The sequence below is a fragment of the Stenella coeruleoalba genome (assembly GCF_951394435.1).
Source record: "Stenella coeruleoalba genome assembly, chromosome: 13".
In the NCBI taxonomy this organism is placed as follows: domain Eukaryota; kingdom Metazoa; phylum Chordata; class Mammalia; order Artiodactyla; family Delphinidae; genus Stenella; species Stenella coeruleoalba.
The window spans coordinates 48,731,625-48,755,925 of record NC_137159.1 but is presented as its reverse complement, the minus strand read 5'-3'; the positions used below and the strand labels follow the sequence as shown (position 1 = coordinate 48,755,925).

At 38.4% G+C, this 24,301-nt stretch overlaps 1 protein-coding gene and 1 pseudogene across 7 annotated transcripts in view; one reads left to right on the top strand and one right to left on the bottom strand.

Moving 5' to 3' along the window:
- The window catches only part of NRXN1 (neurexin 1), a 961,338-nt gene that overhangs the window by 656,628 nt on the left and 280,409 nt on the right, over positions 1 to 24,301 (bottom strand). The gene's annotated exons all lie outside the window — the stretch shown is intronic.
- On the top strand, positions 3,521 to 3,969 carry LOC307196550 (large ribosomal subunit protein uL24-like; annotated as a pseudogene). Its single transcript has one exon. The product of its transcript is annotated as a large ribosomal subunit protein uL24-like (transcript).

The following is a 24,301-nucleotide window of genomic DNA, read 5'->3' as shown; positions in this document are numbered from 1 at the left end:
GGGGTGCTTGCCGTCTACCTTGTTCCCCTTCACATATTCCTTACCATACTATGTGCCATGGTTCAGATACCATATCTCCATTCTAGCATGTTCTCAGCTACTTACTGGTTTTTCTGCATTCACTTATTTTCTCTTAATTTTCTCAGATTAATCAGAAATTCATCCTATCTGTTCTGAAAATAGACAGGTGTCTAACTACTGCTGGTTCTCTAGGCATATGTCTCTCTCACCCATTAGACTGTAAACTCCATGGGAAGTCAGAAACCATTCTGCTTTATACCCTGTCACATCCAACAGTACCTGGAATATAGCAGATTCTTCACAAATGTGAATGAACGGATACTCTAGTGAATAGATATGTTTATGCAGCACCTGTTATATGCCAATTACTATGTAAGGTTCATTGCTGCTCAAGTATTGAGTATAATAAAATAAATTTTAAAACTTTACAAACTTCAAAGGCCCTTGTAAGTGTGGAATGTTTCCAAAGCATTTTCAATTAATTCTAAAAATCAGTTATTCACATGTAGTTTTAAATCAGAACCGTTAGATAAATTCTCAATTGGAGATTTTATCAAGATTGTATTTACTATTCACAAAGATAGAATTTTACAGTGCTATGGTTACAAAATGTGCTTGTACAATACATGCACTGTTTCATATAGCTCCATGAAATGCTGGTTCTTTATAACATTGCCTGTGAACTACTTTCTGTGATGCCGTTGTATCTATGAAACAATCCAGAGTATTCTGTTAGTATACATAGCTTTTCCCATGATCTGAACACTTTTACATCCCTAATCCATGAGAACATGGGACATTATATGGCATTCTCCTGGACAACTGGCATTAGCCCACTATACTCTAAATATTCTGATTTCCTGTCCGGAATCGAGGGTGTTCTGTACCAAACATGGTTTCTTCCATAGAGGTCTCTGTTTTTGGTGAACAGTTTTGACATAACGGCTGACAAAATACGTGCAAAGGCTAGTAGTGATCAATGTGCTGAAAAGAAGCAAAGAAAGGGTCCACGGCGCTTTAGGGGTTCATCCAACAATCTGGTGGGGAGATAGTATAGAGGCAGCACTTTGAGGACAGAGACTGAAGTTGTTCAACATTTTATCCCCAGCGCTAAGCTTGATTTCTTGTCTAAAGTCACCACATTAATAAATGTTTGATGAATGGATAAAGGGAAAAAATAGCTACATAAGGTAGGAAGGGCTATTCAGTATAAAGAGTCTGAAGTTCTCTCTTTTTATAAACAGGACACTCAAGGAAAGCTCTTCCATATATACATGTTTGACTCAGATCTTTAAGGAAAGACAGATTATGATCTACAGAAAGGGGAAAGTAGGACAAAAGATGACAGTGACGTAAGAAATGTAGGTCTGGGGAAGTTCTGGGTTATCTAATTTTAATTATCACGATGCCTGTGATTTCCTTGCTCCTTGATGTTTCTCTGAATCTTTTTCCAGTTCCCTTCCTTGCTATTATGATTCTGTCCTGCATTCACAGCTCTTCCCAAGGGGGCTGACGTCAGCGAGGGCTCAGTGCTGTGCTGGGGAGGAGCGAGTCTGCTAGGTGGGAGACAGCATCTTTCTCATCCCTCAGCAGATGCCCCAAAGCTGAGCCTGGAAGCATGCCCCAGTTTGCCTGTTAAACACGAGTCAAGTGCCCTTCAGCGAAGATTCAGGCTTGGCTTCCTTCCCTTGGCTATTAAGCTACATTCCCACAGAATTACAACATGTCTGAGGTTTCTAAAACCCTTTGTGTGTATCTCAGACAGTTATTTTGCTGGATCCAAATTTTGACCTTGGTTAAGCAGGCCTCAAATCCTTTCCAACCTTGCCCCTGAAGGTCCAAGAACACATAATAAAGGAGGGGATAAGAATAACATCTATAGCTTAGTGACCACTTATCATGGACCACTCCCTGTGCTAAACATTTTGAATGCAGCATCTCCTTAACATAAGCCCTGCCTGCTGGCTACAACAATTACTCCTATTACCTCTATTTTACAGATGAAATAAAGAAACTCATTCAAGTTACACAATCACTAAGTATTAAAGCCAGATTTGAGACTCCGGCAGTCAATTTCCAGAGTTTTCAAGGGCAAGGGCAAATGACACTAGAAACACATAAACAGGCCTAAAACGACAGCATGTAAACTGTCACCTGCCTACGGTGTACACACCCCAGAAGAAAGAGGGTAGTGGGTCATCTTCTTCATGCGCTTGGGTAGCAAGTACGTGAGCCCAGAGAGCCTCTGTGAGATGTAACAGACGTTCTAAAAATGACAGCACAGGAGGGTTTTCTGAGCTTGTGGTGTCAACGGAATCAGGAGAGGTGACTTTGGAAACAGAGCTTGCTCTCGGTTCAGGGAGCAAAGAGCAAGAAGACTTCCAGGACTCGTCCAGGTTCTCTCGGTAACCAGGATAGAGAGGGTCACAGGTTTCAGAGCACAGACTGTCCACCTCTAAGACCGTGTAATCTGTTGTGTCAAGCTTGACCTTTTGGATGCTTTTTTTTTTAAACAGGAACTTAGTTCAGTGGAAAGGATACTCATAGAGAGAAACATGTGTGTGTGGTGTGTACATGATCACAGAGGAATTTAGAGAAAGAAGTCTGGAAAAAAAATGTCATCTAAGTGCAGAGGACAAAATTGCACCAAAACACCAGCATCAGGAAGCTTCTCATGAAGATGGGGAAACAGAGCACGTTCCTGGGGCACATCCCAGCCGTTCCTGGGGAAGGCATCCCAGCCTAATGGGCCAAAATCAGTGTAGTGATCAAGACTTGCCAGTCTTAAAAAGCCCCTGGCCTGGTCCAAATAGAGCACATTGTTTTCCTCCAGCTCTCCCTCAATGCCCTGCCCTCAGTCATTTCAAAATGAAATTATCTAAGATCAGACTGTTTGTGCTGTTTATTTGAACAGAGCCATGTTTTTTTTGGTTTGTTTGTTTGTTTTGCGGTACGCGGGCCTCTCACTGCTGTGGCCTCTCCTGCCGCGGAGCACAGGCTCCGGACGCATAGACTCAGCGGCCATGGCTCACGGGCCCAGCCACCCCGCAGCACGTGGGATCCTCCCAGACCGGGGCACGAACCCGTGTCCCCTGCATCAGCAAGTGGACTCCCAACCACTGCGCCACCAGGGAAGCCTGAGCCATGGGTTTTTGATCAAGTGTTACTTCCTAAGCCTTATAAACTAAAGCATAATTAGGTGAGTATTTGCTACGTGAGATACCTAAGGGGATCCATTTTAAGCGAATGCACAAAAGATATGCAGAGAATATTTTCTTCATCCCAATCAGCCCAGCTCTAGCTCAGTTCTTCCACACTGACAAATGGATTGGACACGAACCCATGGGGCCTACGTCACCTGGTATCAATGGAAACTTGTATACATGTACTTAAAGAACATGGACTTTCCAAGTATATACCTTTCTCCCATAGCTTCTCTATTAGACAAACTGTGCTGTATAAAAAATACAGGAAGATCACTGAAGCGCCAGCGGCCAAAATGAAATTCAATCCCTTTGTGATTTCTGACTGAGGCAAGAACCGTAAAAGGCATGTCAACGCGCTTCCCACATTCGCAGGAAGATTATGTCTTCTCCTCTTTCCGAAGAGCTGAGGCAGAAGGACAATGTTCCATTCATGCCCATCCGAAAGGATGAAGTTCAAGTTGTGTGAGGGTGCTACAAAGGGCAGCAAATTAGCAAAGTAGTCCAGGTTTCCAGAAAGAAATATGTCATCTACGCTGAGCAACAGCAGCGGGAGAAGGCTAATGGCACAACTGAGCGCGCACGCATTCACCCCAGCAAGGTGGTTGTCACTAAACTGGGCAAAGACCAAAAAAAGATCCTTGAGCCTAAAGCCAAATCCTGCCAAGTAGGAGAGGAAAAGGGCAAATATGAGGGAGAAACAGTGAGAAGATGCAGAGATAATCGTATATACAACTTTCATTAAAAACTGTTAAAATGAAAAAAATTTTAAATTAAAAATATAGTAAGACATTCAACTTTTGTCTTTAATACTATCCATTTTTAAACCATGACTCATAAAATAAGATTTAGACAGTAGAAAGGAAAACGATTTATGAATCAAATAGACCCAAATATAGCATCATATTTTTGGAGTAGATCTGATCACTGTGGTTGGTGGTTCTAACAGAATAGATTTTGTGTATTAATTGTACAATGTAATTTTATTTGTTGTTTGCAAAGCGGAAAGTAACCAAATTTCCCTTGACTTCTTTAGTAACATCTACATGTTTGGCCATGTTTTAGAGATTACAGAGGTGTTTTATGTGGCAAGTGATAGTTGTTCTTATATCCAATACATCTATGATGTTGAAAACATGCTGTTGGATGGCACATATTAGAAACCTTAAAGGAAAATAGATATTATCATACACTTGAAGTTGTATGACAACAATACCCTTGGCATCCCAGCCTATGAAACCTATGAAAAGATATTTTTAAAAAGGGGAAAATTGTGAAAAGGAAACTAATAAATAGTGACACATTTCTTTAAAATTAGCAATCTGAGACAATAATATAATTGTTATGCATTACAGCTAAAAATATTTCCAAACTGATAAGGTATACTTGAACTTATAAAAGTATGTTTAAAATTCCTTAGTTTTGTATTTCATATTTGATAACAAGGTAGATCAGGACATATGGTCATATCTATGTAAACTGAAACTTTATTCATATGTCTATAAATTTCCTTGTCCTGAAAGAAATAGAACTATCTGGCAACCTTCAACACCTGTAAGCATCAGTGCGGGTGGGCCATAGAGGGAACCATTTGCTCCAGATCATGAAACATGGAGAAAGACCTTCTGACAACTGTATTAGACATGGTAGTGTGTGTTATGCTAAAAGAGAATCATTAAGCCAAAAAATAAAGCCTTCTAAGACAGAGCAAGGACTGGAGAAAATGGGCTGAGGAATGTCTCTTCCTAAAGACCCACGGGAATGGTATAAATGGGCTGCGTGCTTACTTAATCATTGAAGCAATTATTTATGTTTATGTTTTCGTCCTTGATTCCATTCCGTCTGGCACTACCTGAATCCTAAAAAAGGGTGCTAAACTTGGGGGGGTTCTCGTTTTCCCTTTTCTCCATCTTTCACCATAGGGTCCTCATCTCCCTTCTTCCTTCCATCCTGCCTCAACATTAGAGAAGACTCTCATACTGTTTAGGGCTGACCCCTCTGTGATGCTCTATACCAATTTATTTGCTCATTTATTCAGCCAACCTGTATTTTGTGCCTATGTCCAAGCCACTCTCCAAGCACTAGGAGGGATACTCTAATGAATAAGAGAAGACCTCTGCTCAGAAGGAACCAAGAGAAACAATAATGAAGCATCCGATTTGGGTCCAATTTGCACATCCAGGTTGGAAATTCTGGTATGCTGGGGAGATCGAGCATTGGGTGTATATTTTTATGAGGTTGTAGTGGGCATCTTGAATAAAATATAAAGACGGCTTTGGAAATGATGGTGAGACCCTAGTGTGCTGAGTTTAAGACATTCAACCAAGAAAAAGGAACATTTTCTTAGACTGTGATCTGATTTGACAGAAAATATGTTCTGAGTTTTGAAAGCAGGAAAGAATATGGTCTCTAATTAATTGTTTTGAGATATAAGAGATGCTTTGAAGGTTACTCAGTTGTTCTCTGTACTACTTCCTCTCTCTTGCTCTCTCTTGCTTTTTTTTTTTTTTTGTAGGGAGTGGGGCATGTTCCAAATTCTTTGACTATGATTTATGTGCCAGAGTAAGAAAAGAGGTGCACCTCGCCCTGCTCCTGGCCAACTCCTCACCCCCACCCCTGTTCCAAGTGAGGGAAGCACCTTAGCAAGGGTGTCAGGGTCTACATCTGAGACTATGAGTATGAATAGTTTTCCCTGGCAGACAAATGTAAGATTAATGGAAGCAGATCAAAGAATAGCACCCATGGTGGTCCCAGGAAGGTTGGAAAGGCTGTCTCAGAGAATGCACATCACTTGGAATTCTGCCATAGGGAGGAAGGAGTTGAGGGGTAGGCATCCCAGCTATTTTTTCAAGTGAGGGCTTAGAGTCCAGCATCATTTTAATGTCCATCGCTGTTATTAACTGCATTTCTTAATAGTTCCCCTTCAGCCTGCTATGGCATGAATAAAATGAGGCCCAAGAGCTGAAACAATGCAAAAATAAATAAAGGCTATAAAGGAAGAATAAACAACATGCTATAGAAGCTATTATCTTTCCAGCATTTTCAATTTCTCTCTCTTAACGTACCCCTAAAACTCCATTAGTGGTTTCCTATAAGAAAACTAATTTTTCAAAAGCATCTGTATTCCCAGCTAGATTAGAACTGATTTCCACGTTTGTTTTGATTTCATAGTTATGATCAGGAGTTAGAAATTTCCCTTCAGCATTAGACTTCTTCCATCCATAGTCCAAATAGTCTATCTCTCCTTCTGACCATTGCCAACTTTCCTCAAAAAAAAAAAAAAAAAAAAAAAAAAAAAAAAGACCTCTTCTATCTCTTCACTATCCACTTTTTCCTTAACCTCTTGCTATCTGAGTTCTTGGGACCATTGTTCTTTCAGAGTTGCCTCTATCACCTTTTCTCAGATCCTTGTCCTTTCTCAGATCTCCCATGTCTTTTACAATAACTGTTACTGTTTTTCATAATATATGCCATACTATTTAAAATGCTTCTGTTTTGGGGAGCATCCTCTCTTTGTGCTTCTAGGTTGATATACGCCATTTTAAATTGTCAAAATAACCCTTTGTTATCCTCTCTCATTATACAAAAAACTCACATACAAAGAGGTTGTACAATTCGTCAGAAATGCTGGACCCAGGATTGGAGTGCCGATTTGTCTAACTCTAGATCCTTAACTCTCTCCACTCTTCCATTGTGCCTGAACTGGAATGCTGTGTAGTTCACAAAAATTTCATCGCCAACTACTAGAAGAAATGGCTCGGCCAGGTCAAACTTACAAAGAGAAAGATTTGTATCTGGCAAAACAGATGGTGAACTTTGCCGGCTCTCCCTGGGAGGAGGGACCCATCTGCCCATCTGGTTCAGAAGACTGCAGGGGCCCCACCCTACACGGGACATTGCAGTAGGGATTGCCCTAGTCTGTCTGGAAGAAGGGGCCTGCTAGCTTGCTCCTCAGTCTTTAAGAGGCTTATGGAAAAAAATTCCTAGGACTTGATTCTAAATAAGCAAAGTCAGATGGTGGAGCCTGTCTTGGGAGGGTCATGGTTCTGTCCTAGGCTTGATCTGGGTCTTTGTCCTAGTTGCCTCAAATGAGAATAATCCTCTAGCCACATCACAATCCCTTATAACTTTGACTGACGTGTCAGCAGGCTTGGTGTCTCTGATATGCTGTAGCGGCCCAAGTGTCTACTTTCAAGCATCTACCTCCTCCTCTCCAGCCATAAGGCCCCCTATCAAGCTGTCCCCTCCTGTGGTCTTACCTGTCATTAGGTTCCTGCCCTAGACTCTGGGGTACATCCCTTCCCTTCCCTTCTGACCTCTTCCCTGTCTTCTCTCCCTGCCCTTATTTCTTAACATAGGTACTTCTCGAGGTTCAGGGGTTCCATTCTCTTCCTGCCTCTCTTCTAGTTACCTTCTCCGATGGGCATGTACATTCCCAAATCTTCATACCTCCTCTGTGTGACTGGCTCCTAATCTTTCTCTTGAGCATCTGTCCTGCGTTCCATAGCAGCAGAGGAATCTCTCTGCAGATTTTTTAGGGACAAAATAGATTTTCTTGTTTGTTGTCTAGCAGCCAGCACACACTGGGAATGCAGCTCAGTGTTCAGTACATACTTTTTAGAATAAAAAAAATGAATGAGTCTCCTCCTGGCTCCCCTCATTACTTTTCTCAATGAGCATGTCCATTTCCAAAGCTTCAGTACCTCCTCCATGTCAATTTCTTGAACAAATAAATGAATGAATTTAAAACAGAACTTATTTTTTCTACCTTTATTCAACTCTCTCCCTGCTGTTGCCCTGAAACAGGTTATAGAATCAGACTGAATTATTTTGAAACTTTGTTCAATGTACTAATAGGATGAAACCTCAGACAAATTACTTAGCTTTCCTGAGCCATCTCCTTAGAGGGAAAAAGAAATCACAGAGAATAATGATCACCCTACTTGTTTATTATGAAGATTAAACAGTATGTGTAAAATATCTCAGTGCCAGCCATAGTCATGCTTATCAGCTCTAATCCTTAATTCTCCTAAAGGTATATTAAGTATCTCATTTAAACCTCACAAATACCTCATGAGATACTTTTATAGCTCTACTTTATAAATGAGGTAATGAGGAAACAGAGGGACAGAATGTGACTTACTTGCACAAGGTCAGACAAAAACCAAGTCCTAGGCGGTATTCCTCTAAGGCCCATACAATAAACCACCTTACTCTTAGATTACAAGCTCACTAAGAGGCCGGATTCAGACCTTATAAAAATTGATAAATCAAATGGCTCCAAATAAAATGAGGCTTTAGAAGGTGATCACTAAACACTGAAGAAATAAACAAATATGTTTACTTTTTGACATCTGACCTCCCAGTTTGATGGTAAGCTATTTCGGGGGAAAGCTTGTGAGTACTCCCACAATGCTAAGTGCAAAATACTAAAAAAAAAAAACCACTTGACTTAAAAATTATGGTGTAATAAAGCAAATATACTTGGTGATGCTTTTCCAAAAACATGAGGGGTTGGGTGTTGCATGAAAGAGGAATTTTAAGATAAGGAGAAATGAGAAAGAGAAGTAATTCAGAGCAAATATGCTTCAGTGAAAGTTGTGTGAGTCAACATCCCAGAAACCAAGTCATAATTTCTTCATCAGAGGAGGAATACATGATTGAGAAATTTGTCGTGCTAATTGGGGTTGAGGCAGTTGCGCTTGATGAAAAGGAAATCATCAGAAATGGTTTGATGTTTTCTATAAGAAGCCAGAAAATGCACTGTAATTCCAGTTGTGGATAGAAATTTAATGCATTTTAAACAGGGTGGAAAGGGTGAATAATTGTTTTGTCAGTCGGTAGAGTAGATTTTAGTCATCTCAATAACTATAAACCTAATTGAAGGAGAGCGGAAAGGCATATCAGAAATTGGGGGATGCAAAATCAAATGTAGGAAAGCAGACTGATTGCTTATATGAGAAATTAATATTGCAAATTGCCTAGACAGAGTTTTAGATTAAATGAGGAACAAAAATAATAATTAGAAGAGAGGTACCTGACTCCAAAAGCAAGAAGAAAGAACTGCTTAAATACAGCAGGTAGTTGAAAAGCTTAAAAAAAAAAATCCTGACGTGAACTACTTTTTTTTTCTGAAAATGATAAGAACACACATAATTGCTTAATTAGAATTCTATTACTTAATTACAGTTACATCCTTGCAGTGATGGATATAGTATAATCTGTAGAGTTTGGTTATGATAGGAGACTAAAAGTAAGGGTGTGTGTGGAATTTCTAAGTGAAAATACTAGGATTTGCTTTCTGTGGCAAGGGATAGTAATAAATGTGAAAGACATGTTTTATGGGCCCTGCAAAAGCTCACAGCTCAACTTAGAAGTAAAGTTTCTAGAGGAATAACTGAACTGTGACCTTTTTCCAACAGCTCGTGATAAACTTTTCTGTTAGATGACGACAGACAAGAAACTCAAGGTTAATTTGGGAGATGCTTGTGGAATCATATGATCATTAAAGTTCTGGTAAGAATAAAAGAAGAGAAAAATGACATGAAAGATTGTGACATTTAAAAAACTGGCAATGGGAAAATGCCTTTTCCCATTCTAAGTTTATCTTTAAATGAAAATTAGGGGAAAGAAGTACTGAGTAATGTTGCACTTGCTTCTACCAACATGGTTATTATTTTGGTAAACTGAAGATCGTATTGGGTGTATCAAGGATACCCAACTTATTAGAGACATCTTTGCAAATAATAGTAATAACAATTTGGGGAAAGTCACTTAATCTAACTATGCCTTAGTTTCCTCACTTGTGTCATTAGGTGTTTTGTTTTTTTTTCTAACCACTATGATATATGCTGCTATATCTTCTTCTGATGTTAACACTTGATGTTTATAGGATAACATGACTACCTAAGAAGGAATTTATAGGTAAATTAAATCAGGGTGTTGCAAGGATCCAATATGCTCAGGCATTTGAGAATTTAGCTCTTGGGTCTGTCCTTCAAATGGTGTGATACTAGGTTGACACACATGCTAGATACATGGGTTTTAGTATGCTACTGGAACAATAGAAATTCTGATGAATGGGGTCAGATATACTAAGTCACAGGCTTGAGTTACTCAAGTGATTATGAGATTAACTCTCAGAAATCATGACCTTGGCTTCTGCAATGCAATCAAGAAGGTCCAAAATGGTCATTTGGAAAGTGCTTAAGAAACAGGAAGAGTGGAGAGAAGAGTCTGAAATTTGAAATTAAGCTACAAGCTTAAGAAAAAAATTTTTTCATGATAATTTTACTGTGCATTAACACCTGCTTTAAGTAGACTTTCATAAGTTTATATAGAGTTGACCTGGAGGATCTAAAAACCACTTCAATTTAGTTACAGTCTGCCAGGTCTGCCATGCACATAATAGATTAGAGTGTATTTAAATACCATGAAAATGTACTGTTGCATAAGATAAGCTTAGCTCCTTCTTTGCTCTGAGGCAATTTTATCTCATTGATTAGTCAGACACAAGCCAGGTGTTATCAAACAGAACTATGACATCTTAGATACCTGCAGTGCTCACTGGTTCCACGAAGTTAGGAAGGAATCAATAATAAGATGGAAGCCGGTAGAAGGAGCTATAATGCAGAAGAGTCTGGAGCAAGAATCGTAAGACCTATTTCTCTACCCAGCTCTGCTAATGGTTAACAGAGAGGCCAAAACATGCCTCTTCAGTTCTCCCTTCATTTTGAAGAGGATGAAATGATACCATCTTTTCTTTTTCTTTAAAATTGTATAGCCTTATGGAAAAGGCTGGGAATGTGAACAGCTACAGTTTAATGGACTCCAATGTATTTCATCCAGATTTGGGAAATTCATCAGCTAGGTGGCACAGAAAATGCAGACAACCACACATGCACTATATTGGATATGGGATCTCAGGACCAAAAAATAAAGTAAAAGAAAAAAATAACATCCCAGGAATATGGATGGGAAAGTGGGAGTAAACATCATCCCCCACCTCTTCCTCAGATCTGGTTTTGGCATCCTGGAAAATTCCACGGAAAGCTAGATTAAATCATGTCTCTTAATTTTTCTTTTCTTTCAAGCCTCTTAGAGATCTCCTGTATTTAAAATTTAATTGTTTTTGTTAAAAGATCTCATCACCATGCAGAATTTTCTTCTTTGAATCATGTACCTTCTTATAGTTGCTCTTATATTTCAATTTTGTATGTTATTTTTCCCACTAAGAAAGAGGATTATCAAAAATAAGTTCTCCCTCTCCCTCTCAATCTCTTTCTCCTTCCTTTCTTCCTCCCTCCCTCCCACCCTCCCTCCCTCCCACCTTCCTTCCTTCCTTCCTTCCTTCCTTCTTTCCTTCCCTCCTAATGAAATTACTGGAGGTTCAGATACACTCTGTATTCTTAACAGAATGAAAGGGAACATGGATTCCGGCAAAGAGGGAAGCAGACCATAATAACCCTGAAGCAGGAGAAAGCACTTTTTGAACCTCGTCCATCTCTTCTGCTGACATTTTCACCTCCTCCCACACTTACTCACTGCTTAGCATGTGTGATCATAGTACCAACTGCAGAGACAGTTCCTCTCTGATTTCTCTTCTTTAATGCATTGCAGCCCTAGGGCCGGGAGGGAGAGATTGGTATGAGTATTTTTCCTTCCAAAGAACCGAAGACATACTTGGCCTCTGGTATCTCCCTGCTCCATGTTAAAAATTTCCAGGCTAAAACTTTCCTCGAAGCCAATCCCTAAAAATACCATTCTTAAAATAATATCATTCTACTCTCTGGCAGAGATCACTCACCTGTTCACAAGCACCATCCCTCTCCTAGACTCAAATTGTTATTTAAAAATAAACTACGAGGCAATGACATGAAGAACCCATCCACCTACCTTTGCTAGAAATCAAGGAGGTACATAGCAGTGGAAGCATATCTCGTGTTTTGAATTTTTTAAAACACTGGATGTTTTCATCATATGCCCTATTACTGGACTGTGGGACCGGCTACGGGTTTAGAGCGATGAAGCTTGTTTGATTGAAAACCGTAAAGCTTAATGAGAATGCTGGCCTCCCAGCATCAAAGCAGGTGGTTGCCTCAGAAAGACTTCAAGGGCCTGGGCAGAGAAAGACTCTTAAATTTGTGCTGCTTCTTGATAATCTGATTCTGGAGCCTTTACCAAACTTTCCTTAAGGGCAACGTGAAAAGAAAGAAAGAAAAAATAATAAACTAAGCAGGAAGATAGGAATCTCTTTCAACCCACATTTTGTCTCAGACTTTAGGAGTATTTTGTTTGTTGTTTTGTTCTGTTTTGCTTTTGATCAGGGAGGTGGAAAAAATCTTATCTTTTCTTATCTTGTGAGGATAATGAAGGTCACTGAGAGTGATATGTTAGAACCTTTTTGGCTGGAGGACTTTTGAGAATAGGACTTGCAGATAGCTTTGTAAAAGAATGCTTATGTGTTTGCAACCACTACTATAGGAAGGGTTTACCTCAGGACTTAAAGATTGTAGGAAAGGACCTTAAAGTACATAAAACTTAATCCCCTCCCTTGACCGATGAAAAACCTGGTGCTCAGAGAGGTTCAGTAGAACGCATTGGGTTACACTTCACACGTGCTGGCCAACTTTCAGGGTTGTGCAGGCCAAAGAGTCAAAAAGTGCATCCCGGGAAGCCAGTTTTCTTACTTCCTTCATGCTTCCCACTGCCCTTGTTCCCCATTCCTTTGAGCTCTGATCTGAAGAAAAATATCTGGTTTGATTGCTTTGTTTTGGTTGAAATATATAGATTTGTCTTGTCTTGGTATTTTTTATTCTTTCTTCCCCAAAACTCATCCAGTCACCTCGATTCTACCTTTGAGGTCCCTCTGGATTGTTTGTTATTCCCCATTCTTCCCTTGCTAGATCAACCCTTAACATCTCTCCCTTGGTGTGTTTCAGTTCTCTCCTTTTTAAACTGGAGGCTTAGGGTCTTTTGATCCTTCATATTAAATCCTGGCCCTATCACAGACCTTTCTAGAAGTATCCATAGAACCCTATAACAAGTAGCAGTCTTTGTTAAAGTCCTTATATCATTTGCATCTGTATTACCTTAAATTTTTGTTAAAAATTCAGGTCCACTGCTAAATCAGAAGCTATGGGGACAGGGACCTGCAGTTTAATAAACTCTGAGATGATTTTTAATACACAAAACTTTCAACCATTGGGGCAGTCATACCCTGTCATCATTTTATCCATTTTCAACATCATTTCCTTCAATTTTTATCCAGCGTCAGTGTTCACCTCCCTTCTGTACATCCTTTCCCTAGTCACACTGACTGACCCCAGACATTCCCCCAAGCATGGCTGTGTATTCTTTTACAACCGTGCCCTTTCTCCAACTTATCCTCTGTCTCAAACTTTGTAGTTCACATCCTATTCACTTGGAGATATACTATTTTCCTTTCAATGCTAAGCTCAAATAGTATCTCCTTGGGAAAGTCTGGTTTTTTACATTTCTTGACCGCCCCTCTCTACACTGTGTTGCCCTAGAATGCAGCACAAACCTTTGTTGTAGAACTTATCTCACTTAAGTATAATTATAATGAATCTACTCAAGGGTTATAGAGCACCAACTATGCCTCAGGTTCTAGCACTAAAGAAATAGTCACAATGCCTGCTAGCAAAAAAGTCTCCCCTAGCTTTTCTCAACCAAAGTCCTCATCTGAACCACAGAACATAGAAAATTAGTTGAGTAACTATTTTCTCGGTTCTCCCGATGATGATACATAACTAGCACTATTACATACAATGGATGTCTTAGGGCATTAGGGCTTAATCTTCCTGAGAAACCCTAGTTGATCAAACACTGATACAATTATAGTAGCAATACTATGATAGAGATAAGCCCAAGGTGAGGTGGAAAAGCAGAATCAGGTGACCTAATTACCTATGCGTTTCATCTGTACCATGTCTTATTCTTTTTCTATCCTCACTTGGCATCCTGCACAGGCTCATTTCATGGAGGTCATTTGATACATTTTGTTGTTGTTGAATTAAAAGCACTGAAATTCATTTTCATGGTTATGTGTCTTCAGAATCCAGCCAAGGCAATGAAAATCATCCATATTTGTAAAGCCAGCATCTAATCAGTGCTAGAGACATAGCTAGCGCTCAGTGAGGGCTTGGTGAATAAATGTACACATTTCGAAGGATTGTTACTCAAGAATCATAAGTACTACAGTACTTAAAGAAAAACTAATATGAACGTAAAAACCTTTCCTATTACTTAAACTACACTTCTGGATATTCCACTTCAAATTTAATTGCTTCCTGCGTTATGTGTATTTTCAAGACAGAAAGAAAGAGTTGCATTAAAAGTGCGAGTAAAGTTGTATGAAGTGAAAAAAAGGCTGCATTTCCCTGGTTGGGGGATTAAAGTAAGTGGTGGTACTTTCAGTGTAATTCTAACCTAATAAAGACAAAGAAATTTAGTTTGAATATATTTTCAAGAACAAATAGCCTCTAATTACAAATTGAGTTTAGAGGAAGATAGTGGGGAAAGTTATAAAGTACCATAAAAATCTGGTGTCCTAAAGAAATTCTGAGGGGGTCTGTTGTACTTTCCTCTCTTACTGCAAAGTCTGCAGCCACTTCACTTCAGACAAAGTTATCTTTTTATAAGCATCACGTAAGCACACACTTCACACTCTTCCTGGGATTAATGGTTTGCCCATTTATGTCACTTAAAAGCATCTCTGTTCATTTAATCACCAAGAAAATTTCAGGCTGAGTGGCTTCAGTTTAGAGAGGTGTCATACCGCTTAGTTGCCTCTAGGGGGCTCTTATTAAAATTCATGTTGCAGAAGGAGCATTTCCCTAAATGGTTCCTTAATGCCTCAAATCCCCAACTGTCTAATTTATATCCAAGGAACAGTTTACTTCCTTTAGGGCATAACCCATTATGTTACAAAGTTGTTAAAATGTAAATAAATACACAGAAATCTGTTTAAGTTAGCAAATTCTGGTAAGGTAAAATAATCCTGAATAAACCATGGCCTGAAAAAATGTGATGAGTATATATGGAAAATTCAGCATAAGAATATTACCCTGCAAAAATAATAATTAACCCAAGTAAACCTGCACACAGTGATTTTCAGCACTTTTGCAAGTGAACAAATTTTGCTATGAAAGCAGTACTCAAAATCAAATAGAGGTTAGGAGACCTAGTTTAAAATTGTTATTAAAACACACAGGCATTTTACTTTAATGGTCATGGGCTTAGTTCCAACTCTTTCGTTAGCAAAAGCTTATTGCTTGGATAGTAAGTACAACTCATCCCAAGACTGTATTTGCCTCTAAATTTAGACTGTTGGGGGCCTGGCTCAGGGTGGATCCCGGTGATTCATTTGCCCTCAGTGTAATTGGATGCGAAGATCCTGATATCCATCTTCCGAAGAAGGCTGAGCCCACGCAGGGGCTGGGGGAGAACTAAGCCCGGGAGGGTGTCCCCAGGGTCTTGGCACTTTGAGATGCTGAGGCTCTGGCTGTAAGCCTCAGGGTCACTACTGAGCTACTAAATTATACACTGTTTTATATTTTAATATGTCTAAAATACAGATCTTAGTTGCAGTTGAGGTGCATTCTAGCCTAGGTTAATTGGCAGTGTTTAATGCCAATCATAACGTAACTGTACATCTTACAGTCAATGATGTCAACAAAACATGATGGCTGAGGTGCTCTAGCTCAGTGATTTTCAAACTCTAATTTGCATATGAAATCCCCCGGGGATCTTATTAAAATATAAATTCTGATTTAGTAGATCTGGGGAGGAGCATGAGGTTTTTCATCTAACAAGCTCCCAGGTGATAGTGATGCTGCTGCTTCACAGGCCACGCCTTGAATAGTAAATCCCTAAATGGGCTAAGAATTGCTTCCTTTTAAACTACCTAAAACCTACTGCTTTAAGTCGCATGCCACTGTTTACAAATTGTTCTATATAAACACCATGTAATTTTATATAAATGTGTTGATTAATCCATGATAAATCAAATAATTATTAAATAATAGCAAAAGGTAATGTTAACGAAGGATTGACTTCAATCGTTGGTGATCATACCTTTCAGTCTGGAGACCTTATAGAAGAAAATGTTAACAAAAAGGTCAATTTACTCTTTCAAACAAGCATTGAAGTCTTACATATGAGACTGTGCTTTGTCTACAGGTGGTGAGTGCAGGGAAGGAATACAGTGACTGAGTTTGGAAAATAATGTTATGTGAAATCTGATGATGATGATAAAATCCTTAAAAAGTAAAAACAAAAAACTATTTGCATTTGAACTATAAAAATTAAGTGACTATTCCCAGTTATTAAAAAGATATCAGTGTTTTTCTAAAAACGCTGAGTTTCTCAGTCGTCTTTACTAATTTTTGATACATTGGAAGGTGTCTATTACAACTCAGGTGAACAAAAGAGGAATGCACACTGGTTAGAGTCAATAAACAGAGGTTTTCTTCTGGATTCTTCTACATGAGTGATGTGGCCTTGATGATGTTATAAATAACTTGTGGCCTCCAAGTCAATTCAATTTCCTCACAAAGCTGTTAGGACAGTTAAATGAAATAATTTTTAAAATGAGATAATATGTGCAAAATCTCATAGACTTGTCTGCAACCTGGACAGTCCTCATACTTCACAGGGTCCAGTGCAAAATAAAAATGAAGGGCTCCTTGTTCAAAAGTTATGAAGAATTTCAAGATGGCAAGAGGAAGATATTAAACCAAGAGCAGGGTCCTTCTGTGTGTGAGGGCCCTGTGTGACTACATAGGTTACATGTCTGTGAAATATATATGTATAGGTCACATTCCTACCTGAAATGTATTTGTAGTTAACACACACCATTTATTGAAATATTACAGTATAATAGGTACTATGCTGAGTGCTTCAATTACATAGTTTCACTTAATCCTTTAGAGTGAAGGAAAAATGAAGCAAAAAACATTAAATTACTTTTCTCAGGTCACACAACTACTAAGTCTATGGAGCCAGGATTGGAACCCAGGTCTGTCTGATTCTAAAGCAATCTGTCTTAACTAATTTAATGGAATACCAATCTATAACTGGTTACTGTCATCACATTTGATTCAAATTTAGAAACTTAAGTTCAGAAAAATATATATGTTTGATGGACAATTCATTTATCATGACCTGGATTAGATAACCTATGTCAACCTAATTATCATATCCTGGTACTTCACATAGTAGATAGTCATATCATACATGTGGAACTAAACTGAACACTCAGAGTCACCAATTTCTCTGTGTGCAGAACATTTACTCAACAAAGATAAAAATCTCATTTTCCTATTATTTAAAATCACATGCTTCTGAATGATAACAGAATTATTTTCATTTTAAAGTAATTAATTTGTTTTAAATGTGTTTCAATAGTGATAATTCTCCTGAAACAGAGGCCAATTACGGTGTACAGGAATAATTTTCTTCCAAACACAGCACTTGATCCAAAGAACTAAGACGAGAGTATATCGTCTCATAATAGAAATCAACATGAAGACCAAAATATTCACTTTGTTTTGGATAGAGATCAGATTTTTAAAATACGGCTCAAACTCAGTAAAGTACAAGCTTGCATCTCTATGGAGCTTTTCTTCTTCTTTGTAATGTGTTTTCGAATCCTTCATATCATCTCATCTTTCCTATTCTTTTCAAATTCTGAGAGCAGAACTTTAATCCCACGTAATATCATGCCCATTATAGAGCTGAGCGAAGAGAGACAGAGAGGATAACTCAGATTACTTTGTCACCTTCTCTTTGAAAGTATTATAGATTTCCTCTGGCAGAATTAATGACAGCTTCTGCTGCATTTTTAGAGCAATTTTCAATACCTCATTTAAAGAACCTGTACTTTAATTTTCTGCTTGTCAGGCTCTCCTTCCAGATTCCTAGGTGTGTTATTTACCTGTGTGTCCCCAGTGTGTAGTACAGAGTCTAGCACATAGTAGGTATTGATTAATGTTGACTCATTGAATGCACACATACCTAAGTGAATGGAACAATTTAAACAAGGTACTCTAGTGGGTGCTGAAATTAAGAGGAAATGTTAAGTCTTAGACATTATTCATTACTGCTTTCTGCTGGGCTAGAAAATGTCATATTCTATAATATGCATCAATTCCTTAAAATGTCATTGAAACCCCTACCAAACCACGTTATGCTAGCTTGATATCTGAAAGCACTGCAATGCATTATGTCAACTGCTGATATAGTTCCAGGCTATGGGGCATCTGCCGAATATGATGGGAAATAGAAATCTGTGGGTCCCCTGGAAGGGAGGTTGCTATGTTCAAAAAGCTGAATTCCAGACAAGAACTCACCAGATACTCTGGAGACTAAAGACCTGAGTTCCACTTCCTTGGGGACCTGAGCAGATGGGACTTCCTGAACCCAATCTCGAAGAGGAGTGCCTATGGCAAAATGCCCGGTTTCTGCCCTAATTGCTTATTTCCCTTGTCCCCAAGGCTACAAGGCACAGAAGGAAATGTACCCTTAGCAATCTATGAAGCCAATACTTTGTAGAAATGTAGAAAGTACTTCCAAATGTGTTTTTTTTTGTGTATCCCTGTTCATACGGTTGGCTACAGAGTACAGAAATTTATGACAAGCATTATTATCTTTTTTACACCCTTAGAGGAGGAAGGGATACAGACTTACAGAGCAGAGAAGCAGTTCACAGAGGTGACATTCCAGTGCCAGTTAGAACAGTAAGAGAAAAATCCCCACTGGAAGCTCACGTGTAACTGGGCATCCACGAAATATTTCCTGCTCTTTCCCCTCCCACTTAGACACCCCCTTCTGCAACATCCTATTAATCTAGGCTGCATTTTTGTGTTCTCTTTCTCCTCAAGGTTCCTATAAAGTTCATTTCATTTAATTATACTTTACTAAAAATATTGAGAACAAGGAAATAGAAGTAAGATTATATTATGAGTAAAGGAAGCAACATAGAGTAGCTGTTAAAGGCAAGAGTCCTGTGGTCAGATTAGTTAAGATTCAGATCTTGGCTCTGCTACTTAGTGATTGTTTTCTCCTAGTCAGTAACCTAACTTCTCCTGTCTCCATGTCATTTGTCAAATAGGGATACTGCTAGTATGTAACTTGTGAGATGCTCAGAGAGTTACTTTTGAACATACAAAGCACTGGGAAAAAATGACAGTGCACCCCTCCAGGCAATTTAATAATAAAAGCAAAATCTAAGATAAAATGCCATTAAGTCCACCACACACACGCAAAAAAATGGTGTTTGTCTTCCATAATTACCTTGCTGCTATGTTTGAAATACTGAATATCTAATTATTTCACAAAGTTTCATTAATTTATTTTTTAGGAGTAACTTGTTATGTTTGCTGTGCTGCTCTGCTGATTGTGCCCTAGGTACAATGGGGTAGCTCACTGGGTGTTGTAGAAATCACATGAGAAATAGGAAATGCTTAATATGTTATTATTACTATTCTGAAATATACCAACTCTTCTTACCCTTTTATAATAGCTGTGACTTTTAGCATCCCTTTGTAGAATGCCTTGTATAATCCTAGCCACAATTAGGTACCACCGAGTTTATATCACTAGAGTATGTTTAGATGAGCTCATTCAGGCAATGCGCTCTAACTAGGAAAAGTACTCAACTTAGGTTATTACTATTATCTCACAGGGGTTCTTGAAAAGACATCCTAAAAGGAAAGGGGGATTTCTGACTTAAAAGAAGCTGTGGTCTTCTGTCTTGAAAATGAAAAGGAGGCAAGGGTAATTGACCTCTGTCTGCATTTTAGTGCCAACAATTTATTACAGCAGAAGAGTTGAAACACATTTCAGTATTTCCAAGATCTGAAAGACATCAGGCAGGGCTTATAATAAATCAGGTTAATGGTACATAAGAATTTGTCAAATTCTTTGACATTCCCACAAACTCCATCTTGCTTTCTTGTTAAAGTTTTAAAAGCAAACTGCCATCTTCTGTGGTTTTTTCTTTCAGGTGGAGAAACTTATTTTCTTTCTAGACTAGAATCTTTGCCCAACACTGTAAGTCAGTTTGCCTCCTTTTCATCTAGGCTAAGCTAAGCTCTCTTACAAGTCACTAAACCAAGACCCTACCTCTAGGAAGGCAGCCCAGAGCCAATGTGTGAGTCCTTGTGTTACAGGAATTCTTTTGTATTTTTGTACAGTCTACTATTTGGGGAACATTAGTAAAATCTATCTTAAAATGGTTAGTTAACTTGAGGACATTTTGCCAAACATAATTAAGGTAGAATTTATTTTCCTTAGCTATGTAATAATATGGTGAGTAAAAACATGCGGATATGTATGGAAAATGGCTAGGAGGAAGTGAGATGGGAATGCAAACAGCAATTCTCTTTCCAGAAGAATGAATGAGACATGTGGGAAGGTTAACATAAATGCATTAGAAAATGCTACTTATCAATATATAGACTGTGACAATGTAATAAGACAGGAAAGGCAGAAACTATCTACAGGTATCAGGGACCCCAACAAGGAAGAGTCTGGAGGAAATGAAAACCTGGGAGAAACGTGTTTAATCATGACTTTGGAACCCCTATGAGGACGTTCTCCCAGATAAAGAAGTCCTCCCTCTTCCCAAGTTGCATGATTTTCAGTGAAGATCTCCTTACCCTCCAAAGTTTCCTTGAGGTCAAATTTTTCCAACAGGTCACAAAGCCTTTTATTTAAAAATTGGAAAAATAACTTAAAATGCAAATTCTGCCATGGATTTTTATTCTTATATGTAAAGAACTCACTTTGAGTAGTGAGGGAAATAAGACAGAACAGAAGGACACCTGGGAACCCACATTTGATGAGCTGGTTCTACTATAGAAGGGGATAGATTGAGAAGCCTTCACAATCTTCTAAAGTTCTCTGTTGTCCACAAGAAGTAAGACAGGAATTAAGAGGTATTTGCGCAAAGGAAATATTGCACCTTTTTCCTGGTGCTGATACTGGTACATTGTGTGAATTACAGCGATGCCACTGCAAATGGCAGAGAGGACCATGCTGATTACATGCAGGTATCAACTATTTCTTCACAGTGGGTGAAAATGTTTACATAAGAGGATATTTTCTGAACCTCATCCACTTCATAGCTTCTTCCAGATTTTTAGTGCTAAAAGTTTCTCAATGTAATTAAAGCCTGCGCTGATCTAATTAGGTTGATGAAATTTTCAGTAGGGATTTAATTCCCCCTAGCATTTCACTTATTTATTTTTCTAGAATCCTTCCTTAGGCTCATCCCAAGCAACTTTTAGTGGTAGCATTCTAAATTTCCTCACACAGGCAGTGTCTCTACTCGCACAACTGACTGTAAAACTCCAGCAAGTACACATAGCTACAAAAAAACTTCCAAAAAAGCATTCTAGGTTGTTTTATCCAGTACAATCCTTTCCTCCCCTTTCAGTTTCATTTCCCTACCAACAAACTATGTTGAATAATGTTCACTCTGCAGGAGGGAAATAGGTGTTTCAAAGCATTCTGGAGGCACAAAGAGGCTAAGAAATGCATAATAGCCCAAGGAGATTCTGAGGCAAGATTAATGAGGGAGCAACATGACCCTTCCTTGTAAGTCATTAACTGCAGAAGCCCTCATGGTCAAAATATTGGGATAGAAACACATATTAGTGAGTTTGCCACCTATCTTTGAATGTTAAAAAAACAAACAAAAACCTTTCATGAGAACCTTAGGAATCGACTGTAATACTTTTAGAGTGAAAAAAAAAAAATGCTTTCCAAGTTGTTTAAGGTGAATGGGCAGGGCAGTAGGTGTCCTCAAATAGACTCCAAACATCTCCCTTAGACGCCATGATTTAACTTTCTACGGCATCTTCTAATTCCCTCTCCTGTTGTAGCAATCACTCAAAAAACTGCTTGCTGGAAAAATTAAATTTGATTTTAAGTGATCTTCTTAAGCAACATATATTTCAGCTTTTCTTCAGTGGTATACAAAATGCAAAGAATATAAACAAATGCTTCTCTCCAAGCATGATTAGTACTGCCTTTGTAAAAATCAAATGTAAAAAGCATATTTTCAGGGCTTCCCTGGTGGCGCAGTGGTTGGGAGTCCGCCTGCCGATGCAGGGGACGCGGGTTCGTGCCCTGGTCCGGGAGGATCCCACATGCTGGCCGCAACGGTGAGAGGCCCGCGTACCGCAAAAAAAAAAAAAAAAAAAAAGCATATTTTCAAAGATCCATTATCCTCTAGGAATTTCATACATGTGGGCTGTATATAATGGTAATTTATTATTTACAATTTCTCCTGTAACTTTTCTCAAATTTATACCCTTGAAAGTCATTTTCAGTAACCTCAAACATTTCTCCAAAGTCTTTTTTATTTATTTATGATGAAAATATAAATACTTTTTAAAAAACTACTTTGATGCCCTTATTATAATTTCTTGGCCATTCAAAGCTCCCTCTCGGTTTGAACAAAGTAATATATGAAGTTCAGGTTAAGTTTTGCCAAATTCTGTTGAAATAATTTTACTTGATTTTGAAATTTGTTAATCACTAAAAAAAAAATTTCTTAATGAGGGTTGGCTGCTCTCCACGCAAGCCAAGTCTTATTTCAAATAAGCATTATCAAATGCCATGTAGGGAGAGCCTTAACTGCTAATTGCTTCTAATAAACACTAGATTATGGGTTGTTTCATCATGTGGAGTATTTTTTTTTTTTTTACTTTAATCTTTAAAAAATGAAGATGTGAATTAGTGAGAGTGGTAGGCCATCTCTAGTTTTGTATCTTGAGTGCCACTGTTTGTAATGTCATTCAAGTATTATATTTTATCTGACAATATTCTGTTTTTATCCTGTTACCCCTTCGTTGCTCTTCGGTGGGACAGATAACCTCTAGGTCTGTTTTCCCATTTCCAAAATAAGGAGGTTGGACATGAAGAATGACTTCCAGTATTCTTCCTATTTTAACACTCCAAAATTTCTTCTATGACTTCAGACATAGTGTTATGAGTATCTCCCCCAGGACTGGTCATCCTAAGGGGGATCACATACTAGACTGAATATAAAAATGTTATGAGCCATAGATGAAATCATAATTAAGATTTTATATAACATGCCTGAGGGCAGAAAGCCTGAGATAAGAGTTAAGGAAGGTTCACATGGGCTTAAGAGGGATGTGGTGAGAATGAACATGGGTATGTTTCTCCCTTTTTCAGCAACTCTACAGAGCTCACCTATCTGAAATAAGGTGATTTGATTCAAAATCTATGCTACTTTGTCACAATTTCATTTCAGTAGTAGGAAGAGCAGGGCATTTTAAATAGATAGTAACTCAGACTTGGAATGGAAACTATGAACCTTCCAAAACCTCTCCAAGTAAAGTGTGTTTTGATTTATAGGCTGATTGTGCCCGTATCCTCCCACTCTAGTGTGTCGGGAGGAAATAAAGTGTAAGAGATTGTACATCAGTAAAACACTGGCAAGACTTGCTCCAGACACATACCCCAGGCTGTGGAAGAGAGAGATATAGGAAGTGCCCTATTGGTAAGATGAGTGATATCTATCCAAAACCTACAGAGACAATAACTTGAGTGAATCCTCATTGTTTGGACTCAGTAGTTGCCAAATAAATGGAAAATCACCTGACTTGGTTTTTATGGTTGAAAGACCAATTAAAAAGATAAGAATAAAATACATAAGCAACAAGGATATAGCACAGGGAATTATAGCCATTATTTGTAGTAACCAATAATGGAGTATAATCTGCAAAAATACTGAATCACTATGCTGTACTTAAAACTAATATAAAATTGTAAGTTAACTATAGTCTAATTTTAAAAAAGAGATGAGTTCTAAAGCGTCTCAACTTCTCATTAACACTTAAATATTAAAGATATTAATCTGAAGTACAGTTCAATCTGAAACTGTAAATTTGGATTAAGGCAATCCACTGAAGATTCACACACACGGAAAGTTGCCTCACCCAACCTGAACTCAGAAGACAGTGAGGCGCAGCTGAACTTGGGTGATCACTGCAGAAACTCTCATGTTTTTACAGGAT